This window comes from Artemia franciscana, chromosome 3, assembly GCF_032884065.1.
Source record: "Artemia franciscana chromosome 3, ASM3288406v1, whole genome shotgun sequence".
NCBI classification, from domain to species: Eukaryota; Metazoa; Arthropoda; class Branchiopoda; order Anostraca; family Artemiidae; genus Artemia; species Artemia franciscana.
Window position 1 is genome coordinate 31447976 of NC_088865.1, and position 15389 is coordinate 31463364.

General features: G+C 33.1%; 1 protein-coding gene across 4 annotated transcripts in view; it reads right to left on the reverse strand.

Annotated features, from left to right (window-relative positions):
• The window catches only part of LOC136025163 (uncharacterized), a 489107-nt gene that overhangs the window by 3642 nt on the left and 470076 nt on the right, over window positions 1-15389 (reverse strand). For all 4 annotated transcript variants that reach the window (XM_065700916.1, XM_065700917.1, XM_065700915.1 and 1 more), the window contains 6 exons: window positions 15085-15213; window positions 11791-11914; window positions 8974-9125; window positions 6346-6473; window positions 3778-3844; window positions 3090-3454 (listed from right to left, as the gene is read on the reverse strand). The gene's annotated coding sequence lies outside the window, so the exon portion shown is untranslated. The remainder of the gene's footprint in view (window positions 1-3089; window positions 3455-3777; window positions 3845-6345; window positions 6474-8973; window positions 9126-11790; window positions 11915-15084; window positions 15214-15389) is intronic.

Sequence of the window (15389 nt, forward strand, 5' to 3'; positions counted from 1 at the left end):
GTAACGACAAAATAGGGGATTTTATTCCTTCTTAAACCAAAAAGCTTGGTCTTCAAATCTGTCTAAGCCATTTCATAAATTTTGATAGAGCACCTGATGAGCAATTATGTATGATTTAATTGTAAAACAATAATAGTAATAACGACAACATAATTGTTACAGCATTTTTATTAATAAGAGCGAAAATACATCAGGTATACTACATTAGACACTGGTTTTTCAACACGTATCAGAGAGGACAAGCGTATTCATCATTTACAGCAAGCAATTTGAATAAGAAATTTAAAAAGCAAAGCAATAAAATAGTCCACGTATTCAAAGAAAAATTTGGAACAGCATAACGGTTTTTACACTACATGAGTGTAATAAAACAAAACAGCCAGAACCTCTTCACTGCCTTAAGCTAAATAAATAAATCCCTATTTGAACAGCAAAATAATATTACTTTTTATCTGTATGGTTTGGGGACAAACTCTTAAATGACTAACAAAAACATAAACAAGTAAAATCAGGTATCCATCAACCTGAAGATAGTATCACTAAAACCTTATAACGTAAAAAACTTTATTATTATTTGAAAATTTGGTTTTTTGAACCTTTTTTTTTAATCCTACCTCGTTCCCGACTACAATACTCACCATGATTTTGCAGTTTTTTTTTTATTGAACAACAAATAAAAGAACTACATCTGAAGAATGATATTTTGTTGGTAAAAAGATGTTTTATTAACATAAAAATGCTTAATTAACCGATTTAAATTGAATATTATTACCAAAAGTATAAAGCATAATGTTTGTGTCTGTAGTTTACTTCTTTTATATCTTCGTTAACAGTCCGTTAATCTGTTTCCCGTCTTTGGCCGTCTTATGGTAAACTTGTACAAAATATAACCATATCTACCGTACATATAACTATGTTTAAGCCTTTTAGGCTAAGACTCTAGCCTAATAAGACTCTTAAGTTTAGAAGCAAAATTTTACAAATAATGAGACTGAAACAAGAAATCCATCTTTCTCAAAAAAAAAGAAAAAAAAAAACTATAGCTAAACATATAGAAAACTTGACATGGAACGATACAACACTCACATTATTTGAAAGCAAAAGGCCCTCGCATGGTCTGATTACTCCCCTTTTTAATCCCCAGAGCTCATTAGAGCCGAACGAACACGTAACTACGGCAGAAATTATAAACAGCCATTTCAATCAAAAAGTTGGCCCATAAGCCAAGGCAAGGGCCCAAAGTTATGAAGAGTTGCTCATTTTTGATAGGATTATTTGAGAATAAACCTAGGCTTGTTAAATATTTTTGAACTGACGATCTTAATAGTTATTCTCTTAAAGAATTGGGATAAATTTCAAACTTTAGCGCAAAGAGCGAGGTGTTGAGGAGGCATCCCCTTTCATATAAGTAATAACTTCTGCCCGCTTTGAGTTTTAGTGTTGCTCCTTAGTTTTAGTTGAAACAACTTATTTTCTTGATTCATTTCTGATCGTTTTTTAAATTATCCCAGGAAATCTGGCCCACCTCCACGGAGAAATATCCTCCTCGCAGAAATATCCGCTAGACAATTCAATCTCGGTGAAAATTTACCCAGGGCAATTACCTTAAAAACTCCTTGCGTAAAATCGAGATGGAAAAGAGAAAACCAAACGTATAAAAAGAGTTTTGCATAGGAATTCTTGCAAATTTTCCCAGTGCATAATTTTCCCTGGCAAGTTCACCCCCTGGAAAATTCCCTCGTGGAAAACCCTCAGCAGAAAATTCCCCCACCCTACAATGTATGCATGTTTCCCAATAACAAACACAATATATAACCCATGGACAGATTTGATAACATAAAGATCTTCCCCTTGGGACTGTGGGGGGGGGGGGTCATTTTATATCCAAAGGCATAGTTATTGGTCTTCCAACTATGATAAACATAAATGACTATCTCAAGATTTTTAAAAGACGATTTTGGGGAAGAGGGCCTAGTTGCCCACCAAACTTTTTGGTCACTTAAAAAGGTTACTAGAACTTTTAATTTCCGTTCAAATGAGACCTTTCCCAATATTCTAGGACCGCTGAGTCGATATGATCACCACTGAAAAAAAAAATAAACACACATCCGTGATCTTTCTTCTGACAAAAAATATCAAATTCCGCATTTTTGCAGATAGGAACTTAAACCTCTAAGGTAGGGTTTCTGATAAGCTGAATCTGATGGTATGATTTTCATTCTATGATTTTTCGGGGGTGATTGCCCCTTTTTTTCGAAAATCAGGAACAATTTTTATCAGACTCATAGCCGTTAATGGGTTAGACAAAACTTAATGAAGCTAATATATTTGAAATCAGCATAATCAGCCAATTCTTTCGATTTATCAATTTTGATATACCAATTCTTTGATATTGGTATCAAAATCCCATTTTTTAGAGTTTCGGTTACTGTTAAACCGGGTCGCTTCTTATTTATACTGTATATTACTTACTTACTTATACTCCTTAAATACTTATATATCAACCAGTTCGTTGCCACAAACTAGTTGATATATATATGTGACTGAAATACGAAAATGTGTATTTAATGATATTGTTATTATATTCTTTGTAAGAACCGACAAAAATATTTACCCCTCTCAATACTCCTCTCCCACCGCCAATTTAACACAAGCGGGCATTTTCATTGAAATAGAGCCAAAATTCATCCTAGGAAAATCATACTAAGGATGATTTACTCCCAACCACTTGCAGCACTCTGGACCGAAGAAGAACTAATTAAAAGACTGTGCGATTTCCAGAGAAAAACATAGATTTTTAAACAGCTAATGATAGATTTATTTCCAGTTATTTCTACCTTTAATGCAGTATCATCGAGAAAAAGTACGAAAAACCGTAATATTGTCCTCCTCTAAAAGATTTTTTGCGTTTATCGACTTGCAGCATGGATGAACAGATTTCTCAAAACTAAATAAACCAGATGCATTTAAAAAAAAAAAAAATTAAATCAAAACTGAAAAAAAAAATATCATACCATATTCATAATCTTCAAGATTGTCGAGAGCTGTTTTTCCCTTTCGAGAATATTACAAAATACTTAATAACTTACTCTTCCCTGTCAACGACCACATTAGAAGTAATACAGGTCAACCGTCCCTTATCGACATCATACGAAGGCGCAGATGGAGCTACCTCGGACACGTGCTGAGCATGGATGATTCCAGAATCCTCAAATCTACATTTTTCTGGTTACCTGAAGGCACCCACCGCAGAGGACGACCCAAAAATACACTCCGTCGTACCTACAACAACGACCTGCGGCACTTTCACGCCTCAATACAACCGGAGTGTGAAGATATCGTCGCAGCCGCAAGACTCTTCTTCGACGCCCTGGCTGCCTCTAGAGGCACAGGAAGATCTAAGGTCTAAAGTAAGGTCTTCCCTGTTGGCATTTTCATCCGTTTATTAAAGGTCCTGAAATAGATGATAAGACATTAACAAACTATATAACAGCTGTATATTTGCAGATAATGTTATAGAGAATCAGAAAAATATTATAATCAAATAAGAATCATAAACACAGACCAAAATGAGAATCATCATTAATTTTTTTTTTTTTTTTTTTTTTTTTTTTTTTAGCTAAATGGCCTACAGGCCAGCTTGGCTAGCTTGATTTTACAGGGTTTCAGATGGCCTTCTTCGAGCAAAAATGTGTGCAAACACAAAATGAATTATTTTTATCGTCAAAGAATTTTGTTCGAAAAAAGCAATCGATTGGAAACTTAACATTCACATACCTGTCATAACAAATATTTTTCAATCCAAAAACAAGCCTTTTTGTTGATTTGATTGTTTCTGTTGATCCTGTAAATAAAGAGAGCCATTTAAAGATGAATTAGATTCCTCTGCAGTTAAATATCAAATACAAAAGGGTATCGGTTTCCTTTTGACTTGCTCAGTCATTGAGAGCTCAGCTCCCTTACAAAAGACAGTTTAAAAACTAAAATACCGGAAAAAAATCAGTTTCTAAGTTTTAACGTCACGTACTCGTCTTCAGACTTCCAAGAATTCAATTCAAAGAAGTCAATTTATTATATAAACTATTATTTTATTTCAAAATGATGAACAAAGTTGTAGCCACAAAAGAATAAGAAATATAGTCGTTTTTTTATGTAAATACATAAAGTTTGAAATCAACAGGACGTCTTTTAAATATACTACACGGTTTGCAATGTCTTATTATACGAGGTAAGGATTCCATACTAGCAAGAATAAGATTCTGATCGGAAAGGAAAGCAGATATAAAAGGCATTAACACAATATCAGCATTATGAAAATGTCATTTCAACAGAAATAAAGGAGACATAAGATTTAGAAACAAAGATAGAAGATTAGATAAAAACAAATAGAGCAGAAGAAATAAAATGTATAAACTTTAATAAACTTTCGTAAGAATACAGGATCTAAAATCTGGAATTAGGCAATTAATGTGTTGACTTTCAACAGTCGAGCAGGGTAGCATATTCCTTTGTTTTTACAAATTCCCTACTTCCTACCAATTTCTTTCAAGCTCAATCAATCGTTAACGCTACCTTGAAACTAAATTTCTAGCAATGGAAATATATGAACCAAAGAAAAAGGGAAAGAACATAAAACGACCATCATCAAATAGAACAGACATAAAAAATCATGATTTCCTAATCATGAAACTTGGTTTTGCATACATAGCTATACATGTAGGATAATATTGAAGAAAAGCCATATACTTTAGCTTTCATTGAATATATCAACATTTTCAATCGATTCTGAAATTTATTTTTCTCCTCGCTTGAAACCTTTTTAACTTTCTTCTTTAAACCTATGGAAGCCATTTTATAAATTTTGATAGAGCACCTGATGAGCAATTATTATTCAATATAGACAGAACATTTGTAACGGAACGGTTCTAGAATACTGCAAGCGATGCCAAGAAATTGGAGGCTATGACACGTTTAAGATTGACAGTAATCTTAAAATACCTTCCGTAATAACTCAAAATAGCTGGCTATCCCCGATTCACTGGAAATGTCACGGGGAAATGTCAAAAATTGGAGGCCATGTCACTTCAAAATTGACAGTAATACAATATTACTTAATAGCCTCCTTCCGTAATAACTCAAAATAGCTGGCTTTTCCTGTTCAGGGAAGAACAGCTTAATTGTACCATAGCTTAACTCAACTTTTTTGTCAAAGGAATCTTCCTTTGTCTTTTTGCTCTTTGGAAAGAACAACTTGATACAGTTATTTAATGTATTGTCAAACAACTCGTGGTAACGAACTGTAGTAAGGAGCGACCCGCTCCTTACTCCTTACTCCTTACTACACGCTCCTTACCCGCTCCTTACTTACTTGTAGTAAGGGTGGAACTGAATTGAGTTAACACCTCTTATGCTGCGTTTTATTTGGTCTTGTTTCAGTCCTGTTTCCTTAATAGCGTTTTTTTTTGTATGTATTTAGTAAGCTAAAAGCCGTTTTATTTGCGATATCCCATAATGGACCGTACTGTTTTCCGTAACTAGATCCCGAAAATCGAAACTTGTTCGTCCAGGTAGTTTCAACCCTTGTTTCATAAAAATGGCGTCAAAAAATATTTGCCTGGTGGATGTGGATGAAGACTTCTTTTATTTTGTTGACCAACCAGGTTAGTATTTTTCCAGATATGTGTACGGCACTGTTTTTCTGTGTCTAACGGGTAAAGGTAAAGGTAACGGGTAAGGTAAAGTATACCTTCGGCCCTTGCAAATTACAAATACTTTGTATCCTAAAAAAGCCAAACTTCACTTTCAACATTCCAAGATGTGTAAATGTATGACAGTTCATATTATTGACTTACCAATAAAGTGAATTTACCACTCGATGCCTTTTTTATGCTCTTTACGAATATAATAACCACTTCTACTGCAACTACAAATTTAAGCACGTTTTCACCTAATTTAACCTGATATAGCTAGTAACACTCAAGAAACATTCGCTGATTTTCAAAACTCTTGCCGATAAGCTGCCTAGCTCTATTCCAGCGTTTTATTTGTCAAAGGCAGTACCGAACCAAAACAAAATGAAGGCTCAAATATAACGGAATTATGCGAAACAAGACTGGAAACGGTAGCCCAAACTAAAACTATCTTGTCTCAAGTTAAACGCGGCTTTATTTTTTCTGAATACTTTCCAATTATTGCTTGGGTTGAACTGAAGTAGTTTACATACTTGCATTATAATAGCTGCCACCCCCCTCCATTCGTTACTTTATTTTTTGTAGGTCTTGTTAAAAAAAAAACAGCGACAAGGAGCAAGTAAAACACAGTTATGAACAAATAAATAAGTAGTACCTTTGAGCTCAAGCTAAATGATTATGCCAGATTATGGTGCAGAAGGATCCTGCGCAAGGGAAGTCCCCTCTAATAACTCGAACCGTGTTTTGGTTTTAGTGAGAAAACCGTTGTAGATGGATGCTAACCTGAGAAAGGAAGAGCTTCTTATAAAAAGTAGAGATTGAAGAAAAAACAATAATTCATTGAATACAAAATATCAGTATCCGGTAAAGCAATTTGTTTATCATCAAATAGAACAGAACATAAAAAATCATCATTTCATAATCTTGAAAATTAAATAGAAACTTCAAGTGTGACGACAAAATAGGGGATTTTATTTCTTCCTAAACCAAAAAAATTTGGTTTTGAATACATGGCTATACATGTTGGATAATATTGAAGGCAAGGTATGCCCTTTTTGCTTTCACTGAATATATCAACACTTCCCATTGATTCTGAAAATTATTTTATTCCTTAGTTAAAACCTTTTTAGCGTTCTTCTTTATATCTGTCTAAGCCATTTATAAATTTTGATAGAGCACCTGATGAGCGATTATGTATGATTTAATTGTAAAACAATAATAGCTATAATGACAACGTAATTGTTACAGCATTTTTATTAATAAGAGGGATAATTTGCATATCTATCATCTATCATCTATCATCTATCTATCATATCTATCATATAGGATAGAGTACATTAGACACTGATTTTTCAGCACGTATCAGAAAGGGCAAGCGTATTCATCATTTACAGCAAGCAATTTGAACAAGAAATTTAATAAGCAAAACAATAAAACAGTCCTCGGATTGAAAGAAAAATTTAGAACAACATAACGGTTTTTACACTACCTGAGTGTAATAAAACAAAACAGTCAGAACCTCTTCACTGCCTTAAGCTAAATAAATAAATCCCTATTTGAACAACAAAATAATATTACTTTTTGTCTGCATTGTTTTGGGACAAACTCTTAAATGACTAACAAAAACATAAACAAGTAAAATCAAGTATCCACGAATCTGAGGATAGTATCACTAAAACCTTACTACGTAAAAAACTTCATTAATTTTTGAAAATTTATTTTTTTGCACTTTTTTTCATCCTACCTCGTTCCCGATTACGCAACCCAACATGTTTTTTTTTTTTTTTTTTTTTTTTTTTATTGAACAACAAGTAAAAGAATCACAACCGGAAGAATGATATTTGTTGGTCAGAAAAAAGGTTTTGTTAACATAAAAATGCTTAATTAACCAACTTATATTGAACATTATTACCAAAATACAGAGTGTAATGATTGTGTCTCTAATTTACTTCTTTTATATCTTCGTTGACAGTCCGTTAATCTGTTTCCCGTCTTTGGCCGTCTTATGGTAAGCTTGTACAAATATAATCATATCTACCGTACATATAACTAAGTTTAAGCGTTTTAGGCTTATCTTTCTATAAAAAAAAAACCCACTGTAGCTAAACATATATAACTTAACATGGATCGATATAAAAATCACATCATTTGTATGCCAGACTCTAGCATGGTCTAATTACTCCCCTTTTTAACCCCCGGGGCTCATTAGAGCTTAACAAACACACAACAACGGCAGAACTTAAAAGCAGCCATTTCAATAAAAAAGATGGCCCATAAGCCGGGACAAGGGCCCAAAATTATGAGGAATTGCTATTTTTTGATAGGATTATTTGCGAATAAACTTAGGCATGTTAAATATTTTTGAACTGACGATCCTAATGGTTATTTTCGAAGAATATTTTAAATTTTTCGTGAGACATAAAGTTTTATACAAAAAAAAAGATGAAAACAAGGATTTTAAGCATTCTTTCCCTTCTTTACGCTAATAAAAAAATTCTGCTCTGTGTCTAAAAACTAACTAATGAATTTTAGAAGAAACGACACCATACTGTAATCTTTTCATATTCAATTATAATAGAATGTTCCCAATATATACAGTTTGAAATCAACAAGATGTCTTTTAAATATACCATACGGCTTGCGATATCTTATTTTACGAGGTAAGAATTCCATACTAGCAAGAACAGGACTGTGATCGTAAAAGGAAAGAAGATAAAAAAGGCAAATAAATCAAAGGAAAGAAAATGTATAGACGGAAGATATAGGAAAAGCTCCTATATAGACTTGATCAAACTTCCGTGAAAATACAGCATCTGAAATGTAGAATTTTTGCAATTAATGCGTTTTGATTTTCAACAGTCGAACAGGGTAACATGTTTCTTTGGTTTTACAAATTCGCTACTTCCTACCAATTTCTTTCAAGTCCATTTACTCGTTAGCAGTACCTTGCACTAAAGTTATAGCAATGAAAATATACAACTCAAAGCTAAGTTTCAAACAAAATCAGAAAAGAACATAAAGCAACCATTCGCAGGTGCAGAAAATTCAAAAGTGAATTTGACCTTGAGATCAATCCTTTTAGGATGTAAAAGATTAAAAGAAAGACCCCCCCCCCCCCTTTCCGTTACCTCCCACAAAGGTAAGAGAAAAAATAGAACTGAAAGTACGCTTTAAGGATATTTGAGAGCGACATCAGACATGTCATGATCTCTTTCCCCGTCAATAATTTTGGATGTGCCCAAACACTCAGGAACTTAGAAAATTTAAGAGTTGATTGACTCACGAATAGTCTAAAGCCTGAAATCGACCTGCATCATCCAACCAATCAAATAAGAGCATCTTCAGTTATCGGCATTATCAGTATTCGTGTTTGGTCGAGTTACTAATCCAAAAACACAGCCTGACCTCTGGTTTAAATCTTTGAAGAAACGTGAGCTAAACAAAAATAAAATTTATGGTTATGTGACTGCAGAGTTATACAATAAAGTGAAAACAATTTAGAATATGACTGTCAGGTTTAACATTTTTCGATCAAGTACAATCAGGTAATACATGCAAAATACATCATTCAAGAAGCTAAAGACGAATTTCTTTTCTTGGAAAGGCAGGTCAATAATACCTCTCGGACATCGTTGGTAAATAGCTAAATATCGGACAAACCGGTCAAAGATTGCTGTTTTTCGAACGAAGTAGTAACGAAGTTAATCACTAGAAACATTAATAGTCCTAAAGCATGTCTATCTGAAAGAGCATTAAAACTAAATTATAACTTTCCGATCATACAACTATCACATCACTCGAAAGCCAAAAGCTCTCGCATGGTCTAATTACACCCCTTTTGACCCCCCCCCCCCCCCGGGGCTCATCAGAGTTGAAAACACACCTGTGTCAGAATTTATAAGCAGCCATTTTAATCAAAAAGGTATGAACCGGAACAAGGGCCCAAAGTTATGAAGAGTTGCTCATTTTTTTGATTGGATTATTTCTGAATAAACCTAGGCTTGTCAAATATTTATGAACTGATGATCTTGATGGTTATTTTCGAAGAATATTTTATGTTTTTTGTGAGACATGAAATTAAAAAAAGAAGATAATGAAAAAATTACGCAAAATATGTTCTGTGTCTAAAAACTAATTAATAAACTTTAGAAGAAACGTCACCAAACTGTAACATTTTGACAAAACATTTTGAGCATCTTCCACTTTCTTGTGGGTAATCTATAAAAAGATTCCACAATTTTCTTTTATTTGTTGTTTAAGTCGTACCTTAGATGAAATAGTAGTTAATATGTCATTCGTATGTCCGTGTTGGATATTTTTTCTTTTTTTCATTATATATAGAAAGATGTGCCCCCTAATCTACGGAATAGTTCCTGCTCGTTTTGATTATTTACTATTATTTTTTACTTTCACTCAAAAAAAGCTTTCATTCATTTAATTTCTGATTGTTTTTCATAAGCATGTCATTTTTCATGTTTTAATTTTCTGATTCGTATAACTATTTGCGTTGCAGAGCAACACTACAGCTATCACTCTTGTTTAGTTTTCAATCAAATATAGTCAATTTTGAAAGAGCGGATATAGTCCTGCATAATTGACGGACTTTAAGCACCTATGACTCTAAAATTACAACAACAAGGAATGGTGAAACTGAGTCAATAGCAACAGAATATTCGAAGAAGGCTTTATAGACCAGAAATTACGAGATCTAGTGTCCTTTTCAGGAGTTGGAAGATATTTGGGGTTATAAAGGCCACTTTCTTTCTTTTTTGGCCAAGGGTTCCATTATGACAAAACAGGATGTGATACTGATGGTCAAAATAGTTATTCAAGGGTTTATACACCAGAGATTATATAGGAGGGCTTTATACACCAGAGATTACAAGATCTAGTGCCTTTTTCAGGAGTTGGAAGATTTTCGGGTTATAAAGACCTCTTCCTTTCCTTTTTGGCCAAGAGTTCGATTGTGATAAAACATGATGTAATACTGATGGTCAAAATAGTTATTTCAACATGAAATAACGAAATATATAAAATTTATGATTCTGAAAGGAAACACCCTGAAATGCTATTCGTTTGAATCTAAGGCCAAACATGAATGAAACTAAGTTTTTACTCGAATACAAACAAATATCAACATCAAAACTGAAGACGAACACAAATGATCCAGTAAAAAGATGGGGGAAGGACTCCCGCACTCTCAATTCCTGACTTAATGAGCTAAAGTTGGACTTTTTTTCTCGCCTGCTGGAAGATCGATTGCTTTTATAGAAGAGAAAGTTGATAAAAATATTTATTTATCCAGTGCCTCAAAAATAGAAATTTTGACTTATTCTGATTCTTTTTCAACACTAAAGATTTTAGTTCAAGCGACTTGAAAGGCAATATGTAAACAAAATACTTGCAATTAACAGATGACTATATTTTTCTATCCCTATAACATTTTTTTCAATAGAAGTAGTTGAACTCTAGTGGGTTTTAAGGGGGGAGGGGGGGTGACAGCCAATCCTCATGTACAGGCTAATTTCGGTACGATTTTAGTGTTAATGTTATTCTTTAACTTCATCAAAAAAAACTTGCTTTTTGTATTTCTTTTAAGCCCAAAGGTGTAGGAGATAAATTTTTTTTTTCAAAAACTAATAACTATGACTAGCCCGGCTGGACCGAATTCGTATTTCGGGGTAAAAACAAAAAACTAGTAAAATGTAAAAAAAAAAAAAGATTTCATAGCAATCATACACAAACACTGGTCAAATGTACCGTTATTACATCAAAATTGCGAAGCGCTAAACGATAGGCCTACCATATTTTCAAATATTAACAGTATAATGAGCATGACAAGTCTAAGTACATCTTATTGATTTTTGATCATCTGTGGGGTTTCAGCTTAGCACGAAATAATGAAACATGTTCCGAATGGCTTAAACTACTCAAATGAACAATTAAAGCATTCTATTCATGGTCCTATTCTAATTCATGGTGCACTCTTTCCATTTTAGGAAGATTTGGCCCAACATTGGAAACCACTGAGTAAACAATAAAACATCAAAATACCAAAAATATGGATACTGCAGGTCCAAAAAATAGAAGGTTTACTTACAAGGAACGAACACTTCCAACTTTACACCCTCTGTTTTGAACCATTATTGGTGAGTGTAAAAACGGCGATTCGTCCCCTTCTAACTACAGTTCGTATCTGCAGCTTCAGTTGAATATTTTCAGAACTGTGGAGAGAAAAGTTCATAGTTAGTGATATCACATAGAACCTTACCATTTTTTATGACAGGTGAAATTAATTCAGGAATTGGATACTAGAAATAATCAGGAATCAGCAACAGTCTCTAGTTTATCATCATTAGGTTAAGTTTTTAAGATCCGTTAGGATACGTAAGAAGATGTTCCTATTGAACGACTAGAATTTTTTTAATGATAAAACAATATGGGCAAATCTAGAAATCATATTAGAAAAGCTTCGAATTCTTTTTGGTAGTAGGTATGATGGATTTAGCATTTGTTGAGAATACAAACCACGGACCAGAAAAAAACGACCAGAAACTCTAAGTGTCATAGTTCTTTTATCAAACGAATCAAAGGAGATAGATCATTTAACCAAGAGCATAAAGTTTAATAGCTAAGACTCTAAATGAAGAACTCCAAATTCAGAAGTTTCCCCAAACACCGAAAGGGCGAAACAACAGAATAAAAAGTTTAAAAAAAATCTTGAATTCAAAAAGTTTATTCTTTTTGTGGGGATAAAAGTTGTCACATAGAAAAATCAATAAGCGGAATTCAAACTTCCATTCTTTTAATTTCTCAATTTCTCATTGCCAAAAACTCTTTGTGCTTGCAGCCATTTTTGATTCTTCATCTTTTGTTAGTAACAAAACAACAGTAACTCAGATACTATTCTCCAGAAATTCCACGGCCAACTCTTGAACTTCGTTAGTAAACGTTGCTGAGAACATCAATGTGTTTCTTTCAATCTATAAGGAAATCCAACAAATATATGCAAATGTATATACTTCTAACTATTAATGAGAATATGATTTTGTTACAATTTTCAGTGGTACGAATTTTTAATCATTAACAGACAGGGCCTGAAATAAGACGAACGGGAAAGGCATCACATCAACATAACAGAATCAGTTCTACATTTATGTTTAGTCAAGATCAGATAGGCATTAGATCGGACTTAGAAACAATCAATAATTTATACAAGAAATGGTGTAAAAAGTCACATCTCGGAAACAACAGTATTCTGCTCACAAACACTAAAATTGGAGGCACAGGCAAATAAAGCAACCCCATTTTAGACAACAAAAGAAATAAATAAAATCGAAAAGAGTTCTGCCTCTATATAACTCTTTTACTTATAAAAGTTATTCAATTTTTTTTTCTTAAAATACCGGAAAAAATCCTTAGAATCTAAGGCTCCTATGGAAAGTTCTGGGTAGTCGGAAATTTTCTCGTCAAGTATTATCTGATTGAAAATAGACAGACATATTATACAAATAGACAGACATATTAAACCTAGAAATCAAAAGAACCGTATCATTCGCTTCCCAGTTCAATGATCTTTCAAAATATAATAGCCATCGACGTTACAACTGTACCTCAAACCCTCCTAATGGGGAATGATAATAGCCCTAGGCTGTATATAGAATTTTACTGAAATTTTTCGTTTTTTTGCAATTTGTTTTATTCAGCATTATAGAATGACTTTACATAAGAAATAAGCACAAACATTTATATAACCCACAAAATCATCAAACTTTGCAGAAAACCTCACGGCTATGTCTGGTCCCCTTAGGAGGTTTGGGCGCGTCGAAGGTATAGCAAACAGCGAAGTATTGTGTCGAAAGTCACGATCTGTTTCATAAGATTAGATTTTCTTTTTATAATTTCAATTTTAAGTCTTAAGTCTATAATATTAGTGCGGATACTTGTCAATTTATTCTTTATAACCCAAAAATATAAAAACCAAAAAAGACGCCTTTGTACCTTAATATCAAAATTTGTCAGTAGAAATGGTCCAATAGGGGATAAAATCAAATTCAACTGTATGTACAAGAAAATGAGAAAATATGAAAAAATAAAGCATTTATTTCAAGAATGTCATGAGAAAAAGAAAGAACCGTCATTTAAATCAAAAATATATAGAAATATTCCGACAAATGCCTAGAGAGATATCATGGAACCTTTGAATTGGCAAAAACTGTCAATCGGAGGGCAAGTGTATTCATCATTCACAACAAGCAACTTAAATCAAGAGGGCAAGTGCTGGTAAATAGCTGAATATCGGGCAAACCGGTCAAATATTGCTGTTTTTTTGGAGTTACAAAAAGCAAATAGTAACGAAATTAATTAATATAAACAGTAATAGTCTTAAAGCATGTCAATCTGAAAAAGCATTGAAACTGCAGTATAACTATCTGACTATACCGATATCAGTTTTTTCTTCTTTGTAAAAGTGAAATTCATACTGCCTTAAAGATTTGATGATATTACAAATCTTGAAAATTATAAAACACATGACTGGCTATCCCATTAGAGGTCAAACCTCAAAAGACGACAACATTTCTATGGTAAAGATCTGAAACAGGAATTGATGGAAAAATTTAAATCTTCTTACAACAAAATTCCAGTGAATTTGCTTGATAAGTGTAATGAGAAAAAAAAAAATATGAACGCCTTTCGAGCCCCCTTTGTCTCCAGCTATAACGGTGAACCAAATTACCTCTAGAGAAAACGAAACAAATCCTATCGAGAAAACGAACACCCCCCCTTAATCTGGAAAATAGGGGGAAACGACTTTTGGGAAAAAAAAAATTAACATACTTTGTGGGTTTTTTTTTTCTCGCCTCCTGAAAGTAATTCCTATCCCCATCGAGGTGCTGTCGAATATTTAACAAAAATCATACAATATTGATAAAAAAAAAACATTGACATGAAACATCGAAGAAAAATTGATGATACTTAATGGAGCTGATCCATCCACCTTTTAGCCTACAATGCCTTATGCATAATGCCTTGGGTTGAAGAACAAAAGTAGATAAAATCCGAAATTCACGAACATACATAAAAAAAGACGAAGGACACACTTCCCTCCAGTATATTCTAACCATGATAAACATAAACAAGCATAAAAAAAAACGTACAAAATCATTTTAACGTGGTAAGGGTGTAACTAAATTCAGTTAACACCTCTTATTTTTTTTTTGAATACCCCTCTTCCAATTACTATTTGGGATGAACTGGAATAGCTTATATACGTGTATTATAATAGTTGGCCCCCCATCCACTCGTTAGTTTATTTTTGTAGCGTTTAAGAAAAGGAAAACTCAACGACAAGGAGCATATAAAATGTAGTTTTGAACAAATAAATAAGCAGTACCTTTGAGCTCTAGCTAAATGATTATGCCAGATTATGGTGCAGAAGGATCATGCGCAACGATACTATCCTCTAATAACTCGAACTGTGTTTTGGTTTTAGTGACAATACCGTTGTAGCTGGATGCTAAACCTGAGAAAGGAAGCACTTCTTATAATAAGTAGAAATTGAAAAAAAAAATTAATTTATTGAAACTAAAATATCAGTATCCGGTAAAGCAATTTGTTTATCATCAAATAGAACAGAACATAAAAAATAATCATTTCATAATCTTGAAAATTAAATAGAAATGTCAGGTGTAACGACAA